Genomic DNA, 14,171 nt, shown 5'->3' on the forward strand with positions numbered 1-14,171 from the left:
CTTTCTCATATCTATATAAGAGATGCTCCTCCTTCTTTCTTCTTCACTCTTAGCACTTGATGTTATTGTATTGAGCTGTTTGGCTCCAACACACTCTCTCTCTCTCTCTTCTCTAGGCATTTGCCTTCATTCATAATACTCACAAGGCATTTTCTTTGCTTTCCCCTTATAAATCCTTGTCTCCATTGTTGAACCATCTTGGTGTATGCTCTTGGATTTTTCTTATCTTATGGTAACATTGTTTCACACTTAACTTACTTGGATTGTTTCTCATTCCTTGCTCAATCTTATCATTTCTTACATGGTATCAGAGCTTGGCTATCTAATCCTTGTCTTAAGTTTTGTGTTGAAGGTTGCCATTCATTGGAGCACACCTTATTTGGAGACGTCATTGAGAGAAGAAGTTTGTGTTGCAATTTTCTGCTTACTCTAACATCCTTTGTGTGCAGATTTTAGTGTATCATTTTTTTATCATTGCTTACTAACCCTCTTTGGAAGGCTTGCTGCCAAAGGGTTTTCCTATAAAAATTTCAAATTTTTTTTCTTGTTTTGGAAGGCGAGCCGCCAAAACAAGAAATATTATTTCATATTACTCATTTATTATAAAGTTGTACATTTTCTTTTTAAAAAAAAAAATTATTTCTCTAATATTATTATTGTAGGGTATTCTTAAATATCTTAAGTGTTATTCTTTTAATCCTACATACAAAAGATTCATTAAACCTCTTTATACTTCTTTTAAAATTTAATTTATATTTTAATCATTATCTCTTTTGCAATTTACAATATATCTCCTTTAAAATTTAAAAATTTATTCTAAAAATTTATCTCTTTTAAAAAAAAATCTATGAGATTTTAAAACAAAAATATTCCCATTCTTTCCCTCCCTTCGCTAAGTGTTTTTAGTATCTGTCCTTGATCAATTGTTGTTTCTAAAAAAAATTCTCATTCTTTTAGTTTTTAAAAGAACTCTAATTAGAAACCCTAATTCGATATTATTGCATGACTTTTTTTTCTCCAAGAACGCCTTTCAAAGACGTAGGAATTCCAAAACTATAAGGATCACCTGTAAGTGCCTTCTGCTAGCTGCATACATGATTAGGGTTTCTGCATTATGAAGAGGAATCATTGTTTCTGCAAGCCTTCTCCTGTTCATGCTCGGACTGCCATTTTCAAACAATTTTTTCGCTCTACGAGGGGTTTTGCTTGTCTGTGATGCCGGAGCAGAAGAATTTCTGAATGAGTTGAATGTAGTCCTTGCGTTCCTTGAAAATGTAGATGCTCCAAAATGAGTTACCATTGAGATGAAATAGTTAACAAAGGTAATGCGACCTTTGACCTGTTATGCTTGTGGGTCTGTTCATTTTTAAGCTCTGTTGTTTTGGAGAAGAGTCAGGATTTTGTTGAACAATCTTGATTGAAACCCTCGGGGTAGGGTTTTCTGCCTAAATCTTGATTGAAACCCTCGGGGTAGGGTTATCCACCTAAATCTTGATTGAAACCCTCGAGGTCAGGTTTGTGGCCTGAATCTTCATTGAAATCCTGAGTTGATGCATGTGACACTTTTTGATACGTGTCACTTTCATTATTATTTTTTCTGAAGATTCATTTTTTAACTTTGTTTCAAGTGTTGCATCTTAAATGTTTTGGGTGCTATTTTTATCATTAGAAGCGTTTGAATTTCGTTTCCCTCTTGCATGCAATTGTGTTGCATTCAATTATTGTTTTTATTTGGCATATCATTAGGTATCATTAATATAGGCATCCTAAATATAGAAAATTAGATTCGTTGTCCTTTTTAGGCTATTATCATCCTAATAACGGTTTTGCAGGATTCTATTTCAGGTTTATCCTTGTACTAATGTTTTGTTGCAGAATTATTATTATTTTTTGTTCAATTTCATCATCACATTTTTTTTTTATTCAAGTTAACATATAAGTCATATTTCTATTAGGGGGGGCATTTTTGTTCATAAAAATTTCAACCTTAATTCCAGAAATAAAACTTAGTTATTCTAATTATCATTCCTGGAAAACTCATATCTCATTCATTTTTCGTTTTAGAAACTTCTTCGAAATAGTGTGAGGCCTCGCCCCGACCCATCGTGGCATAGTGATACATTACCCTTATTTTGTTATTCACGACTCGAGATGTCGAGACATTATCTGATGCTTACAACATATTTTATTATTTCATGTTGTGTGATGTTATTTCCAGATATATTTGATGATTGTCATTTAATGCTCATGTATATGTATGTTGATGAAATCAGTAAAATGTGGGATTAACACATTGAGTTGGAATCTTTATGATTAAGGATATAAGTACGATGCAAGAAAACCCTGATTTATGTATGTTTCAAATTATGTAAATTTCTGATACATATATATGTACATGTGATTTTTGGGACTACTAATGTGTGTAATGAGTGTGCAGATATTTAGCCGAGAAACCCTACGGAGGAACAAAATTGATCTCCATGTGCTAAAATTTGGAAACCCTATTGTTCGTAATTATGTTCTTTCAGTGTCGCTTGACACTCGTAAAATGTTATGTGCTTCGGTATGCTGGTTAGGGTTAATTGTTTAACCTTTGGTTTCAAGTTATGTCTATTTTCTATTAGATTCTTAATGAGGGTTAGTCATCCCTAATTCGATTTTGTGCTAGATTGCAAGTTAGAGTTGTTAGATAGACCTATTTTATCTCTAGATTTTTATTTGACTCTAACCTCTGCCCTAAGGCTTTAAAACATGTTTTTTTTCTAACCTATGGGTGTGGGTATGGGGTAGGGGTCTTTTCCAACCCCTAGGACCCTAGCTTTGACTTTTGAGGGCACTCAAAAAGTCCCTTTTTGCCTTTGTGCGAAAATTGCAAGTGGTTGTCATGAGTTGTCTTACCCCACCTTCTTTTAGGGTTTAACCATGGTGTAGGTTGAGTTAGGAGTTCTAGTGTGGCTAGTGGGTGGAAATAGTTATTGCTCCTTTTGGGTGGTTGAGTTGGAGGCTTATTTAGAGGCCTTCGTTGGTCTAGTGGTTTGGTTACCCAATCTCTATTTTTTAGAGAAGATTTCTTGAAGCTTGAAGGAAGGAGAGATACTCTACTCAAATTTGTTCATTGCCATTACCTCTTTGAGAAGGTAGGAAAAACCCATCTCCCTTATTCAGTTTGTATGTTTTGTTTCATGTTCTTGTTACCTTGTTGTTGTTTTACTGTTGTATGGATTGTGGGTATGTTGGGAAGTTTTGTAAACCTTGTTATTTTGGTTGTTTTCCTTTCTTGTTTATGTTTGAAATTTTGAGTTTCCTTGCATGGGTGTTTTGGTATTACTCACCCTAGGAGAGGGCAGAAGTGACCAATTTTGGGAGAGGTCTGTTTAGTTGGACTCCAACTTGTGTAGAGTCTCTTCTCAGGATGAGAAGAGGGATAAAGGGTAGGGTGTTATGGGCCCCTACCCATCAGCACAAGCCTGGTATGAGTATGGCAAGTTTAAATGGAAGAATGGAAGTTCTTGGTTATTGGCCCCGATTGGGCATCTGAATTGGTGTTGTGCTTGACTTCTCCAGTTGGAATAATCCACCTCTCCCTAGCCTTGATTCACTGTGAATCTTATTGTGTAAACCATGTATGACTATGCATGCTTGATGTTCTTTTGGTTCTGCTTGGTTGTCACCCGATCAGTTATTGGTTTCCTCCATGGTTCTTGAAATGAGATTTAGAAGACATTACAAACTCCTTGATTTTGATCATGAAGAAAATTTGATAAAATTATTGAAAATTGGGATTGAGATCCTATTGTAAATTGTATTGTTTAAACCTTATTATATATGGCAACGAAGTCGAGTTTTCTTCCTGATTCTTTCCCGGCCGAGCCTTGAATCAGGTTGATAATAAAATAAGTGATTGAGTAAATTTACTTCTCTTAAAATTTTTGTATTCTATGTTGTCATATGAATGTGTATCAAAGATAAGATGCAACAATGATGTTCAATTATGCAAGATTCAATTTGTGATGTATGGTGATGCCTCTATTCATATGGATGGTAGAGAGAGATGTTGCTAATCCATGTAAATGTATGGTGCTTTTATCAAGTTTGAAATGATTTAGTTCATGGTTGATTGTGTTGAAAATAAATTTGCAAGAACATGTAGGAAGAATTATGTCAAGAGATCCAAGTTAAAATTGAAACATGATAGAGAAATAAATTTGTGTATTTTGATACTCTTTTCAAAAGGAATGGAGCATTATCATTTTGACCTCTTATTTTCTCAATTGTATCAAGACTAGTTTAGTCATTATGTTGATCCATCAGTTTCATTTGATAGTTAAATGAATACATAGATGGTTAATTCATGTAATGTGGTTTCATTGAAATGCATGGCCATTTGAGGTTCATGGAGATGATAAACTAGAAATTTATAAGAGAATGCAAACACCTATTGTGGTAATATAATTGCAAAAGAAAAATATACATTGAGTTTCAAGATAGAGTAGACAAATTATCAAATAATCCACCTATAGGATGCTGGAGTTTGTATGAGAGAATGTGATAATCTTTGGGTTGCAACAGAGAATATTCTAAGAATCTATTAGTGTTTAAAATTAGAAATAAAACAATGTATATATATAAATGATATCTAATAAAATGCATAAATTATTAAACCCTAATAACTTAAATATCCTAAATTTCTATCATCTACCTAATAAAACTTTTGCATTAAATCCTTACCCAAGTCTCCTTGGGCTTCAACTTTGGATTGTTGTTTTTAAGTGTTTTTTTGCTTTAGCATATGTCAAATCGACATGGGGGGGTGACGTCACCCTGCCCCATGTCCCATCCCTCTTGTCTTTTTGGTGTTAACCTAGCACTAGCCTCATGCTTGGATGGGATGGCAGTGTCCAGGTCTTGTTGCAAATTTATTTCCTTTTTGTGTTGTGTGTTCTCCCTAGGTCGCTACCATAAGGGACTCGCCTGTACCCTTTTTGCAGGCGTGCTGCCCCATGGAGTGCCCAGTCAGCGCTTGGGCAGCGCGCCAGTCCTTGCCTAAGGACCAAGTGTCAGCTTAGGGTAGGGGTAGGGGGAGGAAGGCTTAGAATAGGGGGCTAGTTGTAGGTAGTTTCTCATTTAAGTTTTCTGTTAGTGTGTAATTAGTATGTTTAGTGAGTTTATTAATTATGTTAAGTTGTGTTTTTTTTAATGTTATTAAATATGTTCGAATGTTAAGAGTATAGTTTAGTTGTAGTTAGATTAGGAGATAGTGTTAGGTTAGTTTTAAACTTTAAGTTTAGTCTTAGATTAGTTAGTTATTTAATTATTTGATCTTAGTTTCATTATTAACATTATTAATATATATATATATCTAGTTAGTTTAAAATGAAATTTTAGATTGATAAAGTATAATTAGTTGAATTAATAAGTTTAAGGTTATCTTATGTTTGTTTAAGGACGTTGTTTGTAATTGTTAATATTCCTTTTGTTACTTAGCTATGTTTAAATACTAATTAGCTAGTTTTCATTTAAATGTACTCCAATTGTTTGACCATTAAGTAGATTAAATTATCGATAAATTGGCTATTTAAATAAATTTTAAGGTAGTTTTTGATTGGTTTGTTATTGCAAGAAATTTTAGAATCCGAATTCATGTACATTGCTATGTAAGTAAATTTGATTGCATATCATTGCAAATTTATGTAAATGTTAAAACCAATAGAAAATGTTGGATTGTTTCCTTTATCTTTTAGTCAAAGTTAATTCTAACTTACATTGTTAGTATCTTTTGATATGTTTAATTCTTAAATAGCATAACTCAAGATCGATATCAATCTTGTAACAAAGTTTTAACAATCTGAACGATGTGATCGTTCTCATGTTTTAATCTTATGACGTAATGTAGAGAACCTGTACTAAAACTTCTACCTCAATCATATCAAACTTAGAGCATGTTTATTTATTAGTTATTTTAAATTTCAAAAAAAAAAAAATTGTGTGTGTTTTTGCCCTCTTAGTTTGGGCATGACATTTTGGTATCAAAGCCCGTGTTTCAACACTAAGAACCTTAAACCATTATGCTTCCTAAACTTAACTCAAACTTTTAATTGTGTAGATGTTGCCTGTTACTCGCAACTGGCGAGGCAGAGGTCACAAGACTGGGGGTGGTAGAGCGGGACAGGAGGGTGGACCACCTCCACCTCCACCACCACCGAACCCAAATCAAGACATAATTGATGCACTCCAGACTTTGATTGGTGTAGTTCAGCAGAGAGTGGTACCTATAGTTCAGCCAGTCCAGTAGATTCCAGTAGTGGAAGCAGAGGGACCCAGAGGAGGCGGGCCTAGAGTCAGAGAGAGGACTAGGAGTCCCCCACCGAGATAGATAGAGGGTCAGGGTGATCACGAGGAAGAGTCCATACACTAGAGAGGACCCCCTTTTGACAGACCTCTTAGACATGTAGGGGATGACATCAGGGAATTGATTCGACTCAGACCACCATTGTTTACCGGTACCACTGAGGGTTCAGTAGCAGAGGCATGGTTGCAGAGCTTACAATAGTGCTTTGGGTTACGCCCTTATGGGTAATCTAAAAGCATGACTGGCAGTTCATCAATTGAGAGGGGATGCCTCCAACTGGTGGCATCAGGAGGAGATCATTGGTGGAGTGAGGATGGACACCCTCACATGGGAATCTTTCCTAGAAAGATTTTGAGAGAGATACTTGTCAGAGCATTTCTGGCAGAAGTAGATAGAGGAGTTCCATTCTCTTTATCAGAGAGGCCTTACAGTGGCTCAGTACAAGAGTAGGTTTCTCGAGCTCCTTCCCTATGTGGAATACATGAAGGACGAGAAACTACGGGTGCATCACTTTATCATGGGTTTGAATTTCTCTCTTCAGGGCCCAGTTAGGATGGCCTTCCCTACCACTTTTAGACAGGCAGTGGAGATAGCACTAGTTGCTGAGGATACTCGAGGGAGGCAGGAGTCACGGGATCGGCCTCAGAACCAAAACTCCTTCCAGCAGAAACCCCCTTGGAAAGGGAATCAGAATTATACAACAGGGCCCTCTAGGGTCCAACAGTCTCTACAGCCAAAACCCCAGCAGCAACAACAGCAGAAACCTTCTCATGGTTATCAGGGCTCTAGGCCCAAGCAGTGGCAGTCACAGGGTCCTAGGCAGGAGCAAAAAGTACAGGCCCCACAGTCTCAGTCAGTGAAGACTCAGTAGTCTTCTAGGGGAGGATTCAGCGGATCTAGCAGATCAGGAGGCCCACAGTAGTCTGGGTCACAGGGTGCACGATCTTATACTCGCATACCATGCTACACTTGTGGTGGCATGGGTCATATAGCTAGGGAGTGTCCGCAGGGACATGCACCCAGTGGTCAGAGCAGGGCTTTTTCAGAGCCGACAGTTGGTGACATGGGTAGATCCCATAGAGTTTTTGCAACAGTTGACAACCGCCAGGCTGAGCATCAGGCCATAGTTATCGAGGCTATAGGTATTATATAGGGCCATATGGTTGCTATTTTATTTGATTCTAGAGCTACTGACTCTTTTATATCTCCATTTGTGGTGGATCGTTGCAAGCTAGTGGCAGTTAGACAGGATGTTAGTTGGGAGGTAGAGTTAGCCTCAGGAGCCAGACTGTCAGTTAGTTCCATGGTGTAGAGTTGTCAGATGCAGATTGGAGACATGTCCACTAGGACTGACCTATGCATTACCCCTCTAGGTTCTTATGATGTTTTCCTTGGCATGGATTGGCTTTGTGCCCACAACGCCAAGGTGGATTGTCGACAGAAGAGGGTGGAATGTGTGGATGATGATGGTATCTCTAGGGAGATCTTCGGAGTGAAGAGGCCAGTGTCCCTTCGTATGATTTCCGCTATGCAGCTTAGACGGTGCATGCGAAAGGGTTGTCAGTTATTTGCTATCACTATCAGTGACCAAGAGGAAGAATCAGAAAGGGAGCCATCCCTTGATGATTTTCCAATCCTTTAGGAGTTTGCAGATGTGTTTCCTTCAGAGCTTCCTGGTATGCCTCCACCTTGAGCAGTGGATTTCCACATAGACCTAGTGCCGGGAGCTGAGCCAGTTTCGAGAGAACCTTATAGGATGACTACACATGAGCTTAGTGACCTAAAGGCTCAGTTGGAGGAACTCTTGGAGAAGGGGCATATACGACCTAGTGTGTCACCTTGGGGTGCACCGGTGATTTTCGTCAAGAAGAAGGATGGATCACTTAGGTTGTGTATCGATTATCGGCAATTGAACAAGGTGACCATCAAGAACTGATATCCTCTTCCCAGAATCGATGATCTCTTTGACCAGTTGCAGGGTGCCCGAGTATTTTCAAAGATTGACCTAAAGTCGGGTTACCATCAGTTGAGGATTGTGGATAGTGATATCCCCAAAATAGCTTTTCGTACTAGGTATGGCCACTACGAGTTCACCGTGGTACCTTTTGGTCTTACGAATGCTCCAGCTGTATTCATGAGCCTCATGAATGGAGTATTTCATACCTTTTTGGATAAGTTTGTGGTTGTGTTTCTTGATGACATTTTGATTTATTCTCATGATGAGAGAGAGCATGAAGAGCACCTGAGATAGGTATTGCAGAGGCTGAGAGAGAATCAGTTGTTTGGCAGCTTGTCGAAGTGTGCATTCTTCAGACCCGAGATACATTATTTGGGTCATGTCATATCAGGTGATGGTGTCTCAGTAGACCCATCAAAGATTAGGGCCATCATGGATTGGCCAGCACCCACCAGTGTTACCGAAGTGAGGAGCTTTATGGGGCTAGCAGGTTACTATCGACGCTTCATTTCAGGATTCTCTAGGTTGGCACACCCCATCACTTCTCTTCAGAGGAAGGGAAAGAAGTATGAGTGGACGAAGAAGTGTGGTAGAGCTTTTGAAGAGCTCAAGAAAGCCCTCATGAGTGCACCAATTCTTGCAGTACCGGATCCTATTGCAGATTTTGTGGTGTGCACCGATGCATCTTTAGATGGTTTAGGAGCAGTCCTTATGCAGGAAGGACAGCCTATTTCCTTTGAGTCTAGGAAGTTGAAGACTCATGAACTCAATTATCCTACTCATGACCTAGAACTAGCGGCAGTGGTTCATGCCTTGGTGAGATGGCAACATTTCCTTCTGGGTCATAGATTCGAGCTTCATTTCGATCACCAGAGCTTGCAGTACATATTTTCTCAGCCAAACCTTAATGCTAGGCAAAGGAGGTGGATGGAGTTCCTCTGTGAGTATGATTTTGATGTTCATTACATCAGGGGAAAGGAGAATGTGGTTGCAGATGCCGTAAGCAGAAGGTGCCATGAACTTTCATCTATGACTACTTGCACTGATTTGAGAAAGCGGATCTTGCAACACTTACTAGCTGATGAACTTTATGTAGAAGTAAGTCAGTTGGTACATTCTCAGAGACCCTTGGAAGGGAAGTTTGTAGAGTATTCTTTGGAGTCCGATGGAGTTTTGCGGCATAGGGGACCTATGTATGTACCTTCCATTGGGGTTTTGCGCGAGCTCATTGTACTTGAGGCTCACAGAGCACCTTATGCAACGCACTCCGCGTTAAGAAGTTACATGCAGATTTGAGGCAGTTGTATCATTGGCCAGGCATGAGAGTGTAGATTGCTAGCACAGTTGCGAGATGCCTGGATGGTTGAGTCACCCAACTCATTTCCTTAGGTGTCAATAATGTCACTATTTTAACTTGAATTCTTTAAAAATTTCCTTATCCATTTCTGCTTCATTTGAGTCTAGATATTATTAGCTTTAGTTTTCTTTTCATCTTCTATTATAACTCAATTCATATAGATCTTTGCATAATTAGAATCTTTTGGTAGGATTCCTTTTTATGAAGTGAGTCTTCATGAAGTTTGTTCCAATGTGTCCATATTATCCACATAGATAACATCTATTCCATAATCCCAACAAAATATTAATTTTACAAGTTGTTCAGTAGGATTCCATTTCTTGGCTTTGCACTCTAAAGATTTATGACCTTTTTTTTACATGTAATACATTTTCCTTCAAACTTGGTTTTCTCTATGCATTCACTTGTTGTATGTCTAGGTTTCTTGCAACTTTAACATTTACCATTAAACTTTGATTTTCCATTTCTCTAAATTTTGTTTGATGTATGTTTCTACTTTCCATAATGATTTCATGTGGGTCTTTTGTTATGTTGAGCTCCTTGCTGAGATGATTGTCCTTGTTTAGTGTAGTCCAATCCTATGTTACCTTTATGTCTTTTTTGAGATAGCTCAACTAACTGATCCATTATTTCTTGTGATCTTATTATCCCTTCATTGGTTTCTTTTTCTTATCTAAGATCATTTAGGAGTCTTTCATTTTCTTTCCTTAGATTGATGACTTCTTGATTTACACTATTCAACTGATTTATCATATCTACTTAATGTAGTGAAAGCTTATGAATTTCATTTTTGTTTTATTCTAGTATAGTGTTGATTAATCTCTTGTTTTCTTTAGCCATATCTTTGTCATTTTTAGCTTTTTTCTTTTATTTCATGGCTTCACAAAATGAATTTCTTGTTCTCTTTTCAATCTTCTAACTTCTTATTATAGAATGAGGTTCCTTCCAAGTAAATCTTCTATAGTTCCATCTACTTTTTCTTAACTTATTTCTCTGCAAATATCTTCAATTCCTTTTTATGCAAGAGAATCCTAGGTGTAAGAGAAATCTTGCATCACCCCCAAAAAAATTCATTTTCAGTCTTTTCTATTTTAATAAGGACTAGTAGACAGGGTGGTTACTATTTATGGGAACTTGCTATTTTTAGTAAGTTTGTCATATGAGCTCAGAATGTTCTCATTTTCTACAAGAAGGTTCATTTTAGAGGTGTAAGACTACCATAAAAATATCATTTCTCAAGCATAAGGATTAGAGAAGTTATTGCAAATTTTTGGTGAAAAAATTTGCAAAAAATTCATCGGGCTCACCATTGGAGGCCTTATTTCGGTGGAAAATTTTGCAAAAAATTCTTCACGCCCATTTTTGGAGGCCTTAAAGTGCCCATATGGGGTCTCAAAACTTGATGAAAGGACACTTGCATAGTTTCAAGCTTGTAGATTAGGAGCTATGTTTTCGAAAAGTGGATATAATAGCCAATTGGAGTAACGGTTCCTGAGTTATGGCCTTTCAAAGTTGGGCTACTTAAAATATCTAAAATAATTATCAATGATGTATTTGGCCAACTCTATATGTATTGTTAGGGTTTTTCAGCCCTAGGTATTAAGTTTCAATATCTAGAACCTTCCCGGGCAGCTTAAAATTGCCTATTTAAGAAAGGCCTAAACATTGTCTAGAATAACTCTAGGTGATAGTTCATAGCTTAGTCTTACATATTATTGTAATGAAGGTGCCCATGTGGGTTAGCATATTATACCTATGACTTCTATAATTCTGGATTTTTGGAACAAATAAGAAGTCCATATTTTATTCTCGCATTTGTTGTTGTTTCTTTTTTTCTATTATGAGTTTATGGTATTAAGGGGAGCACCCTTTATTACTTTCTTCTAATTATAGATTGACATTCATATGGGTTGCTAATTCTTTTCTAATTTTCAAGGATTGAGAGAGTTGATTCTTTAGTTTCTTTATTTGTTCCATGGTCACATGTAGATCCGACATTTTATTTTCATTGTCTTTCTCTAGATTGTATACCTCCATTGTCTCTTCATTTGCTAAACTTTTTATAAGATAACCTTTCTCTGATACCAATTGTTGGAAATGCAATGAAAGCTAGGTGACTGAGAGGGGGGTATCAAGAACCACTTAAAACCTCTAATCTTAATCCACTTTATTATAATATCTAATCTACTTGTGTGCATGAAACATAAAGAGATAAAGTAACAACACCATAACACAATAATTGATAACCCAAAAACCCTCCAAGTAGAAGGTAAAACAAGGGTGGGGATGGAACTCATAATGCTTCATTACTATAGTAATAAAGTTGACTTGTTAAGGATTACTAATGATCACTTCTATTGATCTACTTGGTTAAGAGTAAGAAGGGCTATTAGGTCCACCTTGTGAAAGGATTTAAATAAAATATAATTATGTATGTACTTTGTTAGGAGTTTCTACAAAGGACTATTAGGTCCACCCTACTAAAGGATTTGGGACCGATGCACCTATTAGGATGAATTAGTGGATTGATCTCTAATATGCAACATTTTTTGCTAAAGAATACCCTTTGAAGTGAACTAAACACTTGACTATGATAGATGAGTCTCTTCCTTTCCTTTATGCTTCTTGTAGCCTTCTATATACTATGCTCTTTCATATTCTCTTATATGCAATGTTTTACTACTCATAGTACATATCTTGGATAATAAAAGTACCTTATATTTATATCCACCCAAAAAATTACTAGGTTGGCCCTATACTATAATTCAAGTCCAATAACTTACTTAGGTGATACTACAGATATTTGGGAAACATTATCACCTTGGCTAACTCTTGCACTCGGTTGATGGGTAAATGCACCAAGTTGTGGTGCCAAAAGTGGGCCATAAGTGGCCACTTGTTTTTTTTTTTCTTTTTGAAATCAACAATTTCTAAGCTTTGAAAATAACTTGAAAATAGTTAGATTCAAAATTTTAAGATATGACAAAAACAAAAGTAGTAGTCCTTTGAATCTTTTCTAAACTACTATTTTTTTTCAAAATGGTTTAGTTTTAGGTCCTCAAAAAAGGGTTCACAAAAAGTGGTACTATTTTTCAAAAAAAACATAACATAGTGCAAAGTGTGGGCCCCCTAAAATTTGTAACTTTTTTTGAATTCTTTAATTGCTCTAGTCAAAACTTACCCAACACTATGGAGTTTATCCCAATTTTTTTAGGTAATTTTATAATGTGTATCTTTTTTTATGATTTTTTTTAAATTTGACACATCACAAAAATGTGAAATATCTATGTGCTCCTATAAGAAATGATTGAAAAATGTGTAGAATGGAGTCTACTTTCTTAAAAACTAAGTTGTTACAAAATTTGATGAATGAGCTAATTCTACACCCCAATTAGAACATGTTGGATTTTGAGAGAAAATGGACATAAATTCAAAAGAAATGATAGTTGTAAGGCTTGAAATAGTATGATTTTGAAATAAATTATATTGTTATATAGCTAACATAGAGATCCACAATATTGTGTAACCTAATTTTATTGATTCTCAACAACGAGGAACTTAAAGGAGAGCAAACAAGACAAATCAATATTTTTTTGTATGCTTTCTGCAAAACACATCTTAGACCAATTTAGAGACTCCAAACCTTTGGGTTGGATCCCCAAGGAAAATTCAAGCCTTAGGCTTGGAAGTATCCAATGGTTTCTATAGCATGTGCACACCATAGTGTAGATGTACCATAGTGTGTGCATGCTATTTAAAGTATTTTTAAATTCAAATCTTAAATAGCATACACACACTATAGTTCATATGTGTTATAGTGCACACACACTTTTTAAGCCTTGTATTTCTATAGAGAGGATGAATACAAAGAGAGGGCATAGAGTGAGAAAGAGTAGGGGATGTGGAGAGAGTTCGGGAATGGAGAGGGTAGGATAGAGAGAGAGAGAGAGAGAGAGAGAGAGAGAGAGAGAGAGAGAGAGAGAGAGAGAGAGTATGGGATGGGAGAAGGTGGGATAGGGAGAGAGGGAGGGAGAAATACAGGGAGGAAGGGAGGAAGAGAGAGAGAGAGAGAGAGAGAGAGAGAGAGAGAGAGAGAGAGAGAGAGATGTGTGAGAAATATGTAGTAAAAAAGAGGAATTAGAGAGAGATTTAGCCTAAGAAGTAAAAGAGAGGAGTTAGAGAGAGATTTAGCTAGAGAAATATGGAGATAAAGATCTAGATAGATACATGGAGAGAGAGAGAGAGAGAGAGAGAGAGAGAGAGAGAGAGAGAGAGAGAGAGAGAGTAGGGGATGGGAGTGGGTGGGAGGATTGGATTCCATTTTGATTTTGTGGCCCCATCTTGGGTGATGTTGAAACTTGTAGTGTTGATTAGTACAAAGCCACCAACTAGTGAGACTCTCTAACCATTTATTGTGGGACCAAACTGTCTACTTTAGTAGCTCTTAGTGGTTGGGTAAACCCTAGTTCCAATCTTGTCCCACCCTATTGACCACTTGAACATTCTTG

Source organism: Cupressus sempervirens, chromosome 5, assembly GCF_028749045.1.
Source record: "Cupressus sempervirens isolate cs-2001-9-10 chromosome 5, ASM2874904v1, whole genome shotgun sequence".
Taxonomy (NCBI): Eukaryota; Viridiplantae; Streptophyta; class Pinopsida; order Cupressales; family Cupressaceae; genus Cupressus; species Cupressus sempervirens.